Genomic DNA, 20000 nt, shown 5'->3' with positions numbered 1-20000 from the left:
ATCCGATTTGGTTTGCTTTGGCCTGCGGTGTCAACATAGTTTATGACTCCTCAGAAGTGTGCTTATTCTACCGTCATTTACAGTATTAAGAATGTTCATTTATGGATATTAATCTTGAAATGTTCTTACTAGATAACAGAGATGCTCGTTAAGATAGATATATTTGACCCACAGGAATGTACATTTAATCCAATGCTTACATCTCATTGTGCAACATGTGAAGGTTTTAGGGGGGACTCAATGTACATTTAATCCCATGCTTACATCTCATTGTGCAACATGTGAAGGTTTAGGGGGGACTAAATGTACATTTAATCCCATGCTTACATCTCATTGTGCAACATGTGAAGGTTTTAGGGGGGACTCAATGTACATTTAATCCCATGTTTACATCTCATTGTGCAACATGTGAAGGTTTTAGGGGGGACTAAATGTACATTTAATCCCATGTTTACATCTCATTGTGCAACATGTGAAGGTTTTAGGGGGGACTAAATGTACATTTAATGCCATGTTTACATCTCATTGTGCAACATGTGAAGGTTTTAGGGGGGACTCAATGTACATTTAATCCCATGTTTACATCTCATTGTGCAACATGTGAAGGTTTAGGGGGGACTAAATGTACATTTAATCCCATGCTTACACCTCATTGTGCAACATGTGAAGGTTTTAGGAGGAACTCAATGTACATTTAATCCCATGCTTACATCTCATTGTGCAACATGTGAAGGTTTTAGGGGGGACTCAATGTACATTTAATCCCATGCTTACATCTCATTGTGCAACATGTGAAGGTTTTAGGGGGGACTAAATGTACATATAATCCCATGCTTACATCTCATTGTGCAACATGTGAAGGTTTTAGGGGGGACTCAATGTACATGTAATTCCATGCTTACATCTCATTGTGCAACATGTGAAGGTTTTAAGGGGAACTAAATGTGATCTCTGAAATGGGTACAAATGATTTCCAAAGCAGGACCACCACCTAGATATACAATTCTATAATACTAGTAGCTCATTAATGTTAATTTTATTGTAAGTGGGCCAAATTGGAAAAAAGTGTGGGTCCTCTGGCCGAAGATGGAGCAATGTCAGGTGGTACGGTCTAGCCTTTGCAAGACCTCCTGGTCGAGTCACGCGTTGACAACCTCAGGCTTGAGGTCAGGGTGGGGTAAAGAGGAGTGAGAGACCTGACAAAATATGACATTGTGAAGCAAGAGTTGTTTATTTGGGTTTGCCGTGTGTACGTGTGCTGCTGCCCAGACAGAAATCTATTTTTAAACATCGTTAGCTACTTTATACTGAAACTAACCTATTTTCTACAAGCTTTTATCTAATAGTGATTGGGTAGTTTAGAAAGAAATAGTATTCTTGAATCAATTGTGAAATATAATAAAAATGTAAAGAAACATAATAATAATAATTATTAGAATTATGAAGTAAAATACCTGCATATACAGTTTTATATCCATTTCTTTTCGCTCTCTTGTCCTTTAAATCAGTGGTCCCCAACCACCGGGCCGCACAAGAAGTTAAAAAAATAAAAATAAAAATATATATATTTTTTTATTTTTATTTTTATTAAATCAACATAAAAAACACAATATATACATTATATATCAATATAGATCAATACAGTCTGCAGGGATACAGTCCGTAAGCACACATGATTGTATTTCTTTATGACAAAAAAAAAAAAAAAAAAAAAAAAAAAAATTTTTTTTACTACCCCCCCGGTCTGTGGGACACATTTTCAAGCATTGATCGGTCCGCAAGTACAAAAAGGCTGTGGACCACTGCTTTAAATTGTCTTAAGAGTCAATTTCCTCCTTGATTGTCCTAAAACAGAACAGCAGCACAAACGTAAACGCATCATATCGACATTAATTTCAACATTTTCCAATAAAATAAAAAATGCACATACCGTCTACAAACACGTCACTAATATCATTTGAAATGTACATTTAGTTCAAAAAAATTAATTGTTAGAGTCGGACATTATTAAGACACGAGTCAAGCTGTTTAGGTGTAAAGATTGAAAGAAAAATGAGTAAGGCTTTACTTCCAACGTTAAAAAAAAATGCTCCAGTCGTGAAGCCGTCTGCAAGGGCCGAATATGAGGCTCTTTTTCGGGGTGAAGAGAAGAGCGAAGACCACGGAGGTCGCTCAACATTACGATAGTCGAGGTCTCGTATTCTAACGAAAATGTAAGTTACTACTGTCACCTCAGCTGTACTTTTTCATGGTAGCGTGTACACTTGTTGTTAATGGAACATAGTCGACATGTACACTTGTTGCTAATGGAACATAGTCGACATGTACACTTGTTGTTAATGGAACATAGTCGACATGTACACTTGTTGTTAATGGAACATAGTCGACATGTACACTTGTTGCTAATGGAACATAGTCGACATGTACACTTGTTGCTAATGGAACATAGTCGACATGTACACTTGTTGTTAATGGAACATAGTCGACATGTACACTTGTTGTTAATGGAACATAGTCGACATGTACACTTGTTGCTAATGGAACATAGTCGACATGTACACTTGTTGCTAATGGAACATAGTCGACATGTACACTTGTTGCTAATGGAACATAGTCGACATGTACACTTGTTGTTAATGGAACATAGTCGACATGTACACTTGTTGCTAATGGAACATAGTCGACATGTACACTTGTTGTTAATGGAACATAGTCGACATGTACACTTGTTGCTAATGGAACATAGTCGACATGTACACTTGTTGTTAATGGAACATAGTCGACATGTACACTTGTTGTTAATGGAACATAGTCGACATGTACACTTGTTGCTAATGGAACATAGTCGACATGTACACTTGTTGCTAATGGAACATAGTCGACATGTACACTTGTTGTTAATGGAACATAGTCGACATGTACACTTGTTGTTAATGGAACATAGTCGACATGTACACTTGTTGTTAATGGAACATAGTCGACATGTACACTTGTTGTTAATGGAACATAGTCGACATGTACACTTGTTGTTAATGGAACATAGTCGACATGTACACTTGTTGTTAATGGAACATAGTCGACATGTACACTTGTTGTTAATGGAACATAGTCGACATGTACACTTGTTGTTAATGGAACATAGTCGACATGTACACTTGTTGTTAATGGAACATAGTCGACATGTACACTTGTTGTTAATGGAACATAGTCGACATGTACACTTGTTGTTAATGGAACATAGTCGACATGTACACTTGTTGTTAATGGAACATAGTCGACATGTACACTTGTTGTTAATGGAACATAGTCGACATGTACACTTGTTGCTAATGGAACATAGTCGACATGTACACTTGTTGTTAATGGAACATAGTCGACATGTACACTTGTTGTTAATGGAACATAGTCGACATGTACACTTGTTGTTAATGGAACATAGTCGACATGTACACTTGTTGTTAATGGAACATAGTCGACATGTACACTTGTTGCTAATGGAACATAGTCGACATGTACACTTGTTGCTAATGGAACATAGTCGACATGTACACTTGTTGTTAATGGAACATAGTCGACATGTACACTTGTTGTTAATGGAACATAGTCGACATGTACACTTGTTGTTAATGGAACATAGTCGACATGTACACTTGTTGCTAATGGAACATAGTCGACATGTACACTTGTTGCTAATGGAACATAGTCGACATGTACACTTGTTGTTAATGGAACATAGTCGACATGTACACTTGTTGCTAATGGAACATAGTCGACATGTACACTTGTTGCTAATGGAACATAGTCGACATGTACACTTGTTGTTAATGGAACATAGTCGACATGTACACTTGTTGTTAATGGAACATAGTCGACATGTACACTTGTTGTTAATGGAACATAGTCGACATGTACACTTGTGCTAATGGAACATAGTCGACATGTACACTTGTTGCTAATGGAACATAGTCGACATGTACACTTGTTGTTAATGGAACATAGTCGACATGTACACTTGTTGTTAATGGAACATAGTCGACATGTACACTTGTTGTTAATGGAACATAGTCGACATGTACACTTGTTGTTAATGGAACATAGTCGACATGTACACTTGTTGCTAATGAACATAGTCGACATGTACACTTGTTGCTAATGGAACATAGTCGACATGTACACTTGTTGCTAATGGAACATAGTCGACATGTACACTTGTTGCTAATGGAACATAGTCGACATGTACACTTGTTGCTGATGGAACATAGTCGACATGTACACTTGTTGCTAATGGAACATAGTCGACATGTATACTTGTTGTTAATGGAACATAGTCGACATGTACACTTGTTGTTAATGGAACATAGTCGACATGTACACTTGTTGTTAATGGAACATAGTCGACATGTACACTTGTTGTTAATGGAACATAGTCGACATGTACACTTGTTGCTAATGGAACATAGTCGACATGTACACTTGTTGCTAATGGAACATAGTCGACATGTACACTTGTTGTTAATGGAACATAGTCGACATGTACACTTGTTGTTAATGGAACATAGTCGACATGTACACTTGTTGCTAATGGAACATAGTCGACATGTACACTTGTTGTTAATGGAACATAGTCGACATGTACACTTGTTGTTAATGGAACATAGTCGACATGTACACTTGTTGCTAATGGAACATAGTCGACATGTACACTTGTTGCTAATGGAACATAGTCGACATGTACACTTGTGGTTAATGGAACATAGTCGACATGTACACTTGTTGTTAATGGAACATAGTCGACATGTACACTTGTTGTTAATGGAACATAGTCGACATGTACACCTTGTTGCTAATGGAACATAGTCGACATGTACACTTGTTGTTAATGGAACATAGTCGACATGTACACTTGTTGCTAATGGAACATAGTCGACATGTACACTTGTTGCTAATGGAACATAGTCGACATGTACACTTGTTGCTAATGGAACATAGTCGACATGTACACTTGTTGTTAATGGAACATAGTCGACATGTGCACTTGTTGCTAATGGAACATAGTCGACATGTACACTTGTTGCTAATGGAACATAGTCGACATGTACTCTTGTTGCTAATGGAACATAGTCGACATGTGCACTTGTTGCTAATGGAACATAGTCGACATGTACTCTTGTTGCTAATGGAACATAGTCGACATGTGCACTTGTTGCTAATGGAACATAGTCGACATGTGCACTTGTTGCTAATGGAACATAGTCGACATGTACTCTTGTTGCTAATGGAACATAGTCGACATGTTCACTTGTTGCTAATGGAACATAGTCGACATGTACACTTGTTGTTAATGGAACATAGTCGACATGTACACTTGTTGTTAATGGAACATAGTCGACATGTACACTTGTTGCTAATGGAACATAGTCGACATGTACACTTGTTGTTAATGGAACATAGTCGACATGTACACTTGTTGTTAATGGAACATAGTCGACATGTACACTTGTTGTTAATGGAACATAGTCGACATGTACACTTGTTGTTAATGGAACATAGTCGACATGTACACTTGTTGTTAATGGAACATAGTCGACATGTACACTTGTTGTTAATGGAACATAGTCCGACATGTACACTTGTTGCTAATGGAACATAGTCGACATGTACACTTGTTGCTAATGGAACATAGTCGACATGTACACTTGTTGCTAATGGAACATAGTCGACATTGTACACTTGTTGCTAATGGAACATAGTCGACATGTACACTTGTTGTTAATGGAACATAGTCGACATGTACACTTGTTGTTAATGGAACATAGTCGACATGTACACTTGTTGTTAATGGAACATAGTCGACATGTACACTTGTTGCTAATGGAACATAGTCGACATGTACACTTGTTGCTAATGGAACATAGTCGACATGTACACTTGTTGTTAATGGAACATAGTCGACATGTACACTTGTTGCTAATGGAACATAGTCGACATGTACACTTGTTGCTAATGGAACATAGTCGACATGTACACTTGTTGCTAATGGAACATAGTCGACATGTACACTTGTTGTTAATGGAACATAGTCGACATGTACACTTGTTGTTAATGGAACATAGTCGACATGTACACTTGTTGCTAATGGAACATAGTCGACATGTACACTTGTTGCTAATGGAACATAGTCGACATGTACACTTGTTGTTAATGGAACATAGTCGACATGTACACTTGTTGTTAATGGAACATAGTCGACATGTACACTTGTTGTTAATGGAACATAGTCGACATGTACACTTGTTGTTAATGGAACATAGTCGACATGTACACTTGTTGCTAATGGAACATAGTCGACATGTACACTTGTTGCTAATGGAACATAGTCGACATGTACACTTGTTGCTAATGGAACATAGTCGACATGTACACTTGTTGCTAATGGAACATAGTCGACATGTACACTTGTTGCTAATGGAACATAGTCGACATGTACACTTGTTGTTAATGGAACATAGTCGACATGTACACTTGTTGCTAATGGAACATAGTCGACATGTACACTTGTTGTTAATGGAACATAGTCGACATGTACACTTGTTGTTAATGGAACATAGTCGACATGTACACTTGTTGTTAATGGAACATAGTCGACATGTACACTTGTTGTTAATGGAACATAGTCGACATGTACACTTGTTGTTAATGGAACATAGTCGACATGTACACTTGTTGTTAATGGAACATAGTCGACATGTACACTTGTTGTTAATGGAACATAGTCGACATGTACACTTGTTGTTAATGGAACATAGTCGACATGTACACTTGTTGTTAATGGAACATAGTCGACATGTACACTTGTTGCTAATGGAACATAGTCGACATGTACACTTGTTGTTAATGGAACATAGTCGACATGTACACTTGTTGTTAATGGAACATAGTCGACATGTACACTTGTTGTTAATGGAACATAGTCGACATGTACACTTGTTGTTAATGGAACATAGTCGACATGTACACTTGTTGTTAATGGAACATAGTCGACATGTACACTTGTTGCTAATGGAACATAGTCGACATGTACACTTGTTGTTAATGGAACATAGTCGACATGTACACTTGTTGTTAATGGAACATAGTCGACATGTACACTTGTTGTTAATGGAACATAGTCGACATGTACACTTGTTGCTAATGGAACATAGTCGACATGTACACTTGTTGTTAATGGAACATAGTCGACATGTACACTTGTTGTTAATGGAACATAGTCGACATGTACACTTGTTGTTAATGGAACATAGTCGACATGTAACACTTGTTGCTAATGGAACATAGTCGACATGTACACTTGTTGTTAATGGAACATAGTCGACATGTACACTTGTTGCTAATGGAACATAGTCGACATGTACACTTGTTGCTAATGGAACATAGTCGACATGTACACTTGTTGTTAATGGAACATAGTCGACATGTACACTTGTTGTTAATGGAACATAGTCGACATGTACACTTGTTGTTAATGGAACATAGTCGACATGTACACTTGTTGCTAATGGAACATAGTCGACATGTACACTTGTTGCTAATGGAACATAGTCGACATGTACACTTGTTGTTAATGGAACATAGTCGACATGTACACTTGTTGTTAATGGAACATAGTCGACATGTACACTTGTTGCTAATGGAACATAGTCGACATGTACACTTGTTGTTAATGGAACATAGTCGACATGTACACTTGTTGCTAATGGAACATAGTCGACATGTACACTTGTTGCTAATGGAACATAGTCGACATGTACACTTGTTGCTAATGGAACATAGTCGACATGTACACTTGTTGCTAATGGACATAGTCGACATGTACACTTGTTGCTAATGGAACATAGTCGACATGTACACTTGTTGCTAATGGAACATAGTCGACATGTACACTTGTTGTTAATGGAACATAGTCGACATGTACACTTGTTGTTAATGGAACATAGTCGACATGTACACTTGTTGTTAATGGAACATAGTCGACATGTACACTTGTTGTTAATGGAACATAGTCGACATGTACACTTGTTGCTAATGGAACATAGTCGACATGTACACTTGTTGCTAATGGAACATAGTCGACATGTACACTTGTTGTTAATGGAACATAGTCGACATGTACACTTGTTGTTAATGGAACATAGTCGACATGTACACTTGTTGCTAATGGAACATAGTCGACATGTACACTTGTTGTTAATGGAACATAGTCGACATGTACACTTGTTGTTAATGGAACATAGTCGACATGTACACTTGTTGTTAATGGAACATAGTCGACATGTACACTTGTTGCTAATGGAACATAGTCGACATGTACACTTGTTGCTAATGGAACATAGTCGACATGTACACTTGTTGCTAATGGAACATAGTCGACATGTACACTTGTTGTTAATGGAACATAGTCGACATGTACACTTGTTGCTAATGGAACATAGTCGACATGTACACTTGTTGTTAATGGAACATAGTCGACATGTACACTTGTTGCTAATGGAACATAGTCGACATGTACACTTGTTGCTAATGGAACATAGTCGACATGTACACTTGTTGCTAATGGAACATAGTCGACATGTACACTTGTTGCTAATGGAACATAGTCGACATGTGCACTTGTTGCTAATGGAACATAGTCGACATGTACACTTGTTGCTAATGGAACATAGTCGACATGTACACTTGTTGCTAATGGAACATAGTCGACATGTACACTTGTTGCTAATGGAACATAGTCGACATGTACACTTGTTGCTAATGGAACATAGTCGACATGTGCACTTGTTGCTAATGGAACATAGTCGACATGTACACTTGTTGCTAATGGAACATAGTCGACATGTACACTTGTTGCTAATGGAACATAGTCGACATGTACACTTGTTGCTAATGGAACATAGTCGACATGTACACTTGTTGTTAATGGAACATAGTCGACATGTACACTTGTTGTTAATGGAACATAGTCGACATGTACACTTGTTGCTAATGGAACATAGTCGACATGTACACTTGTTGTTAATGGAACATAGTCGACATGTACACTTGTTGTTAATGGAACATAGTCGACATGTACACTTGTTGTTAATGGAACATAGTCGACATGTACACTTGTTGTTAATGGAACATAGTCGACATGTACACTTGTTGCTAATGGAACATAGTCGACATGTACACTTGTTGTTAATGGAACATAGTCGACATGTACACTTGTTGCTAATGGAACATAGTCGACATGTACACTTGTTGCTAATGGAACATAGTCGACATGTACACTTGTTGCTAATGGAACATAGGTCGACATGTACACTTGTTGCTAATGGAACATAGTCGACATGTACACTTGTTGCTAATGGAACATAGTCGACATGTACACTTGTTGTTAATGGAACATAGTCGACATGTACACTTGTTGTTAATGGAACATAGTCGACATGTACACTTGTTGTTAATGGAACATAGTCGACATGTACACTTGTGCTAATGGAACATAGTCGACATGTACACTTGTTGCTAATGGAACATAGTCGACATGTACACTTGTTGTTAATGGAACATAGTCGACATGTACACTTGTTGCTAATGGAACATAGTCGACATGTACACTTGTTGCTAATGGAACATAGTCGACATGTACACTTGTTGCTAATGGAACATAGTCGACATGTACACTTGTTGCTAATGGAACATAGTCGACATGTACACTTGTTGCTGATGGAACATAGTCGACATGTACACTTGTTGCTAATGGAACATAGTCGACATGTATACTTGTTGTTAATGGAACATAGTCGACATGTACACTTGTTGTTAATGGAACATAGTCGACATGTACACTTGTTGTTAATGGAACATAGTCGACATGTACACTTGTTGTTAATGGAACATAGTCGACATGTACACTTGTTGTTAATGGAACATAGTCGACATGTACACTTGTTGCTAATGGAACATAGTCGACATGTACACTTGTTGTTAATGGAACATAGTCGACATGTACACTTGTTGTTAATGGAACATAGTCGACATGTACACTTGTTGCTAATGGAACATAGTCGACATGTACACTTGTTGTTAATGGAACATAGTCGACATGTACACTTGTTGCTAATGGAACATAGTCGACATGTACACTTGTTGCTAATGGAACATAGTCGACATGTACACTTGTTGTTAATGGAACATAGTCGACATGTACACTTGTTGCTAATGGAACATAGTCGACATGTACACTTGTTGTTAATGGAACATAGTCGACATGTACACTTGTTGCTAATGGAACATAGTCGACATGTACACTTGTTGCTAATGGAACATAGTCGACATGTACACTTGTTGTTAATGGAACATAGTCGACATGTACACTTGTTGCTAATGGAACATAGTCGACATGTACACTTGTTGCTAATGGAACATAGTCGACATGTACACTTGTTGCTAATGGAACATAGTCGACATGTACACTTGTTGTTAATGGAACATAGTCGACATGTACACTTGTTGTTAATGGAACATAGTCGACATGTACACTTGTTGCTAATGGAACATAGTCGACATGTACACTTGTTGCTAATGGAACATAGTCGACATGTACACTTGTTGTTAATGGAACATAGTCGACATGTACACTTGCTTGTTAATGGAACATAGTCGACATGTACACTTGTTGTTAATGGAACATAGTCGACATGTACACTTGTTGCTAATGGAACATAGTCGACATGTACACTTGTTGCTAATGGAACATAGTCGACATGTACACTTGTTGTTAATGGAACATAGTCGACATGTACACTTGTTGTTAATGGAACATAGTCGACATGTACACTTGTTGTTAATGGAACATAGTCGACATGTACACTTGTTGCTAATGGAACATAGTCGACATGTACACTTGTTGTTAATGGAACATAGTCGACATGTACACTTGTTGTTAATGGAACATAGTCGACATGTACACTTGTTGCTAATGGAACATAGTCGACATGTACACTTGTTGTTAATGGAACATAGTCCGACATGTACACTTGTTGCTAATGGAACATAGTCGACATGTACACTTGTTGCTAATGGAACATAGTCGACATGTACACTTGTTGCTAATGGAACATAGTCGACATGTACACTTGTTGTTAATGGAACATAGTCGACATGTACACTTGTTGCTAATGGAACATAGTCGACATGTACACTTGTTGCTAATGGAACATAGTCGACATGTACACTTGTTGCTAATGGAACATAGTCGACATGTACACTTGTTGCTAATGGAACATAGTCGACATGTACACTTGTTGCTTATGGAACATAGTCGACATGTACACTTGTTGCTAATGGAACATAGTCGACATGTACACTTGTTGTTAATGGAACATAGTCGACATGTACTACTTGTTGTTAATGGAACATAGTCGACATGTACACTTGTTGTTAATGGAACATAGTCGACATGTACACTTGTTGTTAATGGAACATAGTCGACATGTACACTTGTTGTTAATGGAACATAGTCGACATGTACACTTGTTGCTAATGGAACATAGTCGACATGTACACTTGTTGCTAATGGAACATAGTCGACATGTACACTTGTTGTTAATGGAACATAGTCGACATGTACACTTGTTGCTAATGGAACATAGTCGACATGTACACTTGTTGCTATGGAACATAGTCGACATGTACACTTGTTGTTAATGGAACATAGTCGACATGTACACTTGTTGTTAATGGAACATAGTCGACATGTACACTTGTTGCTAATGGAACATAGTCGACATGTACACTTGTTGCTAATGGAACATAGTCGACATGTACACTTGTTGTTAATGGAACATAGTCGACATGTACACTTGTTGTTAATGGAACATAGTCGACATGTACACTTGTTGCTAATGGAACATAGTCGACATGTACACTTGTTGCTTAATGGAACATAGTCGACATGTACACTTGTTGCTAATGGAACATAGTCGACATGTACACTTGTTGCTAATGGAACATAGTCGACATGTACACTTGTTGCTAATGGAACATAGTCGACATGTACACTTGTGGTTAATGGAACATAGTCGACATGTACACTTGTTGTTAATGGAACATAGTCGACAATGTACACTTGTTGTTCAATGGAACATAGTCGACATGTACACTTGTTGCTAATGGAACATAGTCGACATGTACACTTGTTGTTAATGGAACATAGTCGACATGTACACTTGTTGCTAATGGAACATAGTCGACATGTACACTTGTTGCTAATGGAACATAGTCGACATGTACACTTGTTGCTAATGGAACATAGTCGACATGTACACTTGTTGTTAATGGAACATAGTCGACATGTACACTTGTTGCTAATGGAACATAGTCGACATGTACACTTGTTGCTAATGGAACATAGTCGACATGTACACTTGTTGTTAATGGAACATAGTCGACATGTACACTTGTTGTTAATGGAACATAGTCGACATGTACACTTGTTGCTAATGGAACATAGTCGACATGTACACTTGTTGCTAATGGAACATAGTCGACATGTACACTTGTTGTTAATGGAACATAGTCGACATGTACACTTGTTGCTAATGGAACATAGTCGACATGTACACTTGTTGCTAATGGAACATAGTCGACATGTACACTTGTTGTAATGGAACATAGTCGACATGTACACTTGTTGCTAATGGAACATAGTCGACATGTACACTTGTTGTTAATGGAACATAGTCGACATGTACACTTGTTGCTAATGGAACATAGTCGACATGTACACTTGTTGCTAATGGAACATAGTCGACATGTACACTTGTTGCTAATGGAACATAGTCGACATGTACACTTGTTGCTAATGGAACATAGTCGACATGTACACTTGTTGCTAATGGAACATAGTCGACATGTACACTTGTTGCTAATGGAACATAGTCGACATGTACACTTGTTGTTAATGGAACATAGTCGACATGTACACTTGTTGCTTAATGGAACATAGTCGACATGTACACTTGTTGTTAATGGAACATAGTCGACATGTACACTTGTTGTTAATGGAACATAGTCCGACATGTACACTTGTTGCTTAATGGAACATAGTCGACATGTACACTTGTTGCTAATGGAACATAGTCGACATGTACACTTGTTGCTAATGGAACATAGTCGACATGTACACTTGTTGTTAATGGAACATAGTCGACATGTACACTTGTTGTCTAATGGAACATAGTCGACATGTACACTTGTTGCTAATGGAACATAGTCGACATGTACACTTGTTGCTAATGGAACATAGTCGACATGTACACTTGTTGCTAATGGAACATAGTCGACATGTACACTTGTTGTTAATGGAACATAGTCGACATGTACACTTGTTGCTTAATGGAACATAGTCGACATGTACACTTGTTGTTAATGGAACATAGTCGACATGTACACTTGTTGTTAATGGAACATAGTCGACATGTACACTTGTTGTTAATGGAACATAGTCGACATGTACACTTGTTGCTAATGGAACATAGTCGACATGTACACTTGTTGCTAATGGAACATAGTCGACATGTACACTTGTTGTTAATGGAACATAGTCGACATGTACACTTGTTGTTAATGGAACATAGTCGACATGTACACTTGTTGTTAATGGAACATAGTCGACATGTACACTTGTTGCTAATGGAACAGTCGACATGTACACTTGTTGTTAATGGAACATAGTCGACATGTACACTTGTTGCTAATGGAACATAGTCGACATGTACACTTGTTGCTAATGGAACATAGTCGACATGTACACTTGTTGCTAATGGAACATAGTCGACATGTACACTTGTTGTTAATGGAACATAGTCGACATGTAGCACTTGTTGCTAATGGAACATAGTCGACATGTACACTTGTTGCTAATGGAACATAGTCGACATGTTACTCTTGTTGCTAATGGAACATAGTCGACATGTGCACTTGTTGCTAATGGAACATAGTCGACATGTACTCTGTTGCTAATGGAACATAGTCGACATGTGCACTTGTTGCTAATGGAACATAGTCGACATGTACACTTGTTGCTAATGGAACATAGTCGACATGTACACTTGTTGCTAATGGAACATAGTCGACATGTACACTTGTTGCTAATGGAACATAGTCGACATGTACACTTGTTGCTAATGGAACATAGTCGACATGTGCACTTGTTGCTAATGGAACATAGTCGACATGTACACTTGTTGTTAATGGAACATAGTCGACATGTACACTTGTTGCTAATGGAACATAGTCGACATGTAACACTTGTTGTTAATGGAACATAGTCGACATGTACACTTGTTGTTAATGGAACATAGTCGACATGTACACTTGTTGTTAATGGAACATAGTCGACATGTACACTTGTTGCTAATGGAACATAGTCGACATGTACACTTGTTGTTAATGGAACATAGTCGACATGTACACTTGTTGTTAATGGAACATAGTCGACATGTACACTTGTTGTTAATGGAACATAGTCGACATGTACACTTGTTGCTTAATGGAACATAGTCGACATGTACACTTGTTGTTAATGGAACATAGTCGACATGTACACTTGTTGTTAATGGAACATAGTCGACATGTACACTTGTTGCTAATGGAACATAGTCGACATGTACACTTGTTGCTAATGGAACATAGTCGACATGTACACTTGTTGTTAATGGAACATAGTCGACATGTACACTTGTTGCTAATGGAACATAGTCGACATGTACACTTGTTGCTAATGGAACATAGTCGACATGTACACTTGTTGCTAATGGAACATAGTCGACATGTACACTTGTTGCTAATGGAACATAGTCGACATGTACACTTGTTGCTAATGGAACATAGTCGACATGTACACTTGTTGCTAATGGAACATAGTCGACATGTACACTTGTTGCTAATGGAACATAGTCGACATGTACACTTGTTGCTAATGGAACATAGTCGACATGTACACTTGTTGCTAATGGAACATAGTCGACATGTACACTTGTTGCTAATGGAACATAGTCGACATGTACACTTGTTGTCTAATGGAAACATAGTCGACATGTACACTTGTTGCTAATGGAACATAGTCGACATGTACACTTGTTGTTAATGGAACATAGTCGACATGTACACTTGTTGCTAATGGAACATAGTCGACATGTACACTTGTTGTTAATGGAACATAGTCGACATGTACACTTGTTGTTAATGGAACATAGTCGACATGTACACTTGTTGTTAATGGAACATAGTCGACATGTACAACTGTTGTTAATGGAACATAGTCGACATGTACACTTGTTGTTAATGGAACATAGTCGACATGTACACTTGTTGCTAATGGAACATAGTCGACATGTACACTTGTTGTTAATGGAACATAGTCGACATGTACACTTGTTGCTAATGGAACATAGTCGACATGTACACTTGTTGTTAATGGAACATAGTCGACATGTACACTTGTTGCTAATGGAACATAGTCGACATGTACACTTGTTGCTAATGGAACATAGTCGACATGTACACTTGTTGCTAATGGAACATAGTCGACATGTACACTTGTTGCTAATGGAACATAGTCGACATGTACACTTGTTGTTAATGGAACATAGTCGACATGTACACTTGTTGCTTAATGGAACATAGTCGACATGTACACTTGTTGCTAATGGAACATAGTCGACATGTACACTTGTTGCTAATGGAACATAGTCGACATGTACACTTGTTGCTAATGGAACATAGTCGACATGTACACTTGTTGTTAATGGAACATAGTCGACATGTACACTTGTTGCTAATGGAACATAGTCGACATGTACACTTGTTGTTAATGGAACATAGTCGACATGTACACTTGTTGTTAATGGAACATAGTCGACATGTACACTTGTTGCTAATGGAACATAGTCGACATGTACACTTGTTGCTAATGGAACATAGTCGACATGTACACTTGTTGTTAATGGAACATAGTCGACATGTACACTTGTTGTTAATGGAACATAGTCGACATGTACACTTGTTGTTAATGGAACATAGTCGACATGTACACTTGTTGCTTAATGGAACATAGTCGACATGTACACTTGTTGTTAATGGAACATAGTCGACATGTACACTTGTTGCTAATGGAACATAGTCGACATGTACACTTGTTGTTAATGGAACATAGTCGACATGTACACTTGTTGCTAATGGAACATAGTCGACATGTACACTTGTTGCTAATGGAACATAGTCGACATGTACACTTGTTGCTAATGGAACATAGTCGACATGTACACTTGTTGTTAATGGAACATAGTCGACATGTACACTTGTTGCTAATGGAACATAGTCGACATTACACTTGTTGTTAATGGAACATAGTCGACATGTACACTTGTTGCTAATGGAACATAGTCGACATGTACACTTGTTGTTAATGGAACATAGTCGACATGTACACTTGTTGCTAATGGAACATAGTCGACATGTACACTTGTTGTTAATGGAACATAGTCGACATGTACACTTGTTGTCTAATGGAACATAGTCGACATGTACACTTGTTGCTAATGGAACATAGTCGACATGTACACTTGTTGCTAATGGAACATAGTCGACATGTACACTTGTTGCTAATGGAACATAGTCGACATGTACACTTGTTGCTAATGGAACATAGTCGACATGTACACTTGTTGTTAATGGAACATAGTCGACATGTACACTTGTTGCTAATGGAACATAGTCGACATGTACACTTGTTGTTAATGGAACATAGTCGACATGTACACTTGTTGCTAATGGAACATAGTCGACATGTACACTTGTGCTAATGGAACATAGTCGACATGTACACTTGTTGTTAATGGAACATAGTCGACATGTACACTTGTTGCTAATGGAACATAGTCGACATGTACACTTGTTGTTAATGGAACATAGTCGACATGTACACTTGTTGTTAATGGAACATAGTCGACATGTACACTTGTTGCTAATGGAACATAGTCGACATGTACACTTGTTGTTAATGGAACATAGTCGACATGTACACTTGTTGTTAATGGAACATAGTCGACATGTACACTTGTTGTTAATGGAACATAGTCGACATGTACACTTGTTGTTAATGGAACATAGTCGACATGTACACTTGTTGCTAATGGAACATAGTCGACATGTACACTTGTTGTTAATGGAACATAGTCGACATGTACACTTGTTGTTAATGGAACATAGTCGACATGTACACTTGTTGTTAATGGAACATAGTCGACATGTACACTTGTTGCTAATGGAACATAGTCGACATGTACACTTGTTGTTAATGGAACATAGTCGACATGTACACTTGTTGCTAATGGAACATAGTCCGACATGTACACTTGTTGTTAATGGAACATAGTCGACATGTACACTTGTTGTTAATGGAACATAGTCGACATGTACACTTGTTGCTAATGGAACATAGTCGACATGTACACTTGTTGTTAATGGAACATAGTCGACATGTACACTTGTTGCTAATGGAACATAGTCGACATGTACACTTGTTGTTAATGGAACATAGTCGACATGTACACTTGTTGTTAATGGAACATAGTCGACATGTACACTTGTTGTTAATGGAACATAGTCGACATGTACACTTGTGCTAATGGAACATAGTCGACATGTACACTTGTTGCTTAATGGAACATAGTCGACATGTACACTTGTTGCTAATAGGAACATAGTCGACATGTACACTTGTTGCTAATGGAACATAGTCGACATGTACACTTGTTGTTAATGGAACATAGTCGACATGTACACTTGTTGTTAATGGAACATAGTCGACATGTACACTTGTTGCTAATGGAACATAGTCGACATGTACACTTGTTGCTAATGGAACATAGTCGACATGTACACTTGTTGCTAATGGAACATAGTCGACATGTACACTTGTTGCTAATGGAACATAGTCGACATGTACACTTGTTGTTAATGGAACATAGTCGACATGTACACTTGTTGCTAATGGAACATAGTCGACATGTACACTTGTTGCTAATGGAACATAGTCGACATGTACACTTGTTGTTAATGGAACATAGTCGACATGTACACTTGTTGTTAATGGAACATAGTCGACATGTACACTTGTTGTAATGGAACATAGTCGACATGTACACTTGTTGTTAATGGAACATAGTCGACATGTACACTTGTTGCTAATGGACATAGTCGACATGTACACTTGTTGTTAATGGAACATAGTCGACATGTACACTTGTTGTTAATGGAACATAGTCGACATGTACACTTGTTGTTAATGGAACATAGTCGACATGTACACTTGTTGCTAATGGAACATAGTCGACATGTACACTTGTTGTTAATGGAACATAGTCGACATGTACACTTGTTGTTAATGGAACATAGTCGACATGTACACTTGTTGCTAATGGAACATAGTCGACATGTACACTTGTTGCTAATGGAACATAGTCGACATCCTACACTTGTTGTTAATGGAACATAGTCGACATCGTACACTTGTTGTTAATGGAACATAGTCGACATGTACACTTGTTGCTAATGGAAACATAGTCGACATGTACACTTGTTGTTAATGGAACATAGTCGACATGTACCTTGTTGTTAATGAACATAGTCGACGTGTACACTTGTTGTTAATGGAACATAGTCGACATGTACACTTGTTGCTAATGGAACATAGTCGACATGTACACTTGTTGCTAATGGAACATAGTCGACATGTACACTTGTTGTTAATGGAACATATCGACATGTACACTTGTTGTTAATGGAACATAGTCGACATGTACCTACTCTGTAATGACTTACAATGGTAATAACATAGTCGAACATGTACACTTGTTGCTAAATGGAACATAGTCGACATGTACACTTGTTGTTAATGGAACATAGTCGACATGTACACTTGTTGCTAATGGAACATAGTCGACATGTACACTTGTTGCTAATGGAACATAGTCGACATGTACACTTGTTGTTAATGGAACATAGTCGACATGTACACTTGTTGCTAATGGAACATAGTCGACATGTACACTTGTTGTTAATGGAACATAGTCGACATGTACACTTGTTGCTAATGGAACATAGTCGACATGTACAACTGTTGCTAATGGGAACATAGTTCGACATGTACACTTGTTGTTAATGGAACATAGTCGACATGTACACTTGTTGCTTAATGGAACATAGTCGACATGTACACTTGTCTTGCTTAATGGAACATAGTCGACATGTACACTTGTTGCTAATGGAACATAGTCGACATGTACACTTGTTGTTAATGAACATAGTCGACATTACACTTTGCTAATGAACAAGTCGACATGTACACTTGTTGCTAATGGAACATAGTCGACATGTACACTTGTTGTTAATGGAACATAGTCGACATGTACACTTGTTGTTAATGGAACATAGTCGACATGTACACTTGTTGCTAATGGAACATAGTCGACATGTACACTTGTTGCTAATGGAACATAGTCGACATGTACACTTGTTGTTAATGGACATAGTCGACATGTACACTTGTTGTTAATGGGAACATAGTCGACATGTACACTTTGTTGCTAATGGAACATAGTCGACATGTACACTTGTTGCTTAATGGAACATAGTCGACATGTACACTTGTTGTTAATGGAACATAGTCGACATGTACACTTGTTGCTAATGGAACATAGTCGACATGTTACTTGTTGCTTAATGGAACATAGTCGACATGTACACTTGTTGTTAATGGAACATAGTCGACATGTACACTTGTTGCTAATGGAACATAGTCGACATGTACACTTGTTGCTAATGGACATAGTAGACATGTACACTTTGTTGTTAATGAACTAGTCGACATGTACACTTGTGCTTAATGGAACATA

This window comes from Entelurus aequoreus, linkage group LG09 (assembly GCF_033978785.1).
Source record: "Entelurus aequoreus isolate RoL-2023_Sb linkage group LG09, RoL_Eaeq_v1.1, whole genome shotgun sequence".
NCBI classification, from domain to species: Eukaryota; Metazoa; Chordata; class Actinopteri; order Syngnathiformes; family Syngnathidae; genus Entelurus; species Entelurus aequoreus.
This window is presented reverse-complemented; position numbering follows the sequence as displayed.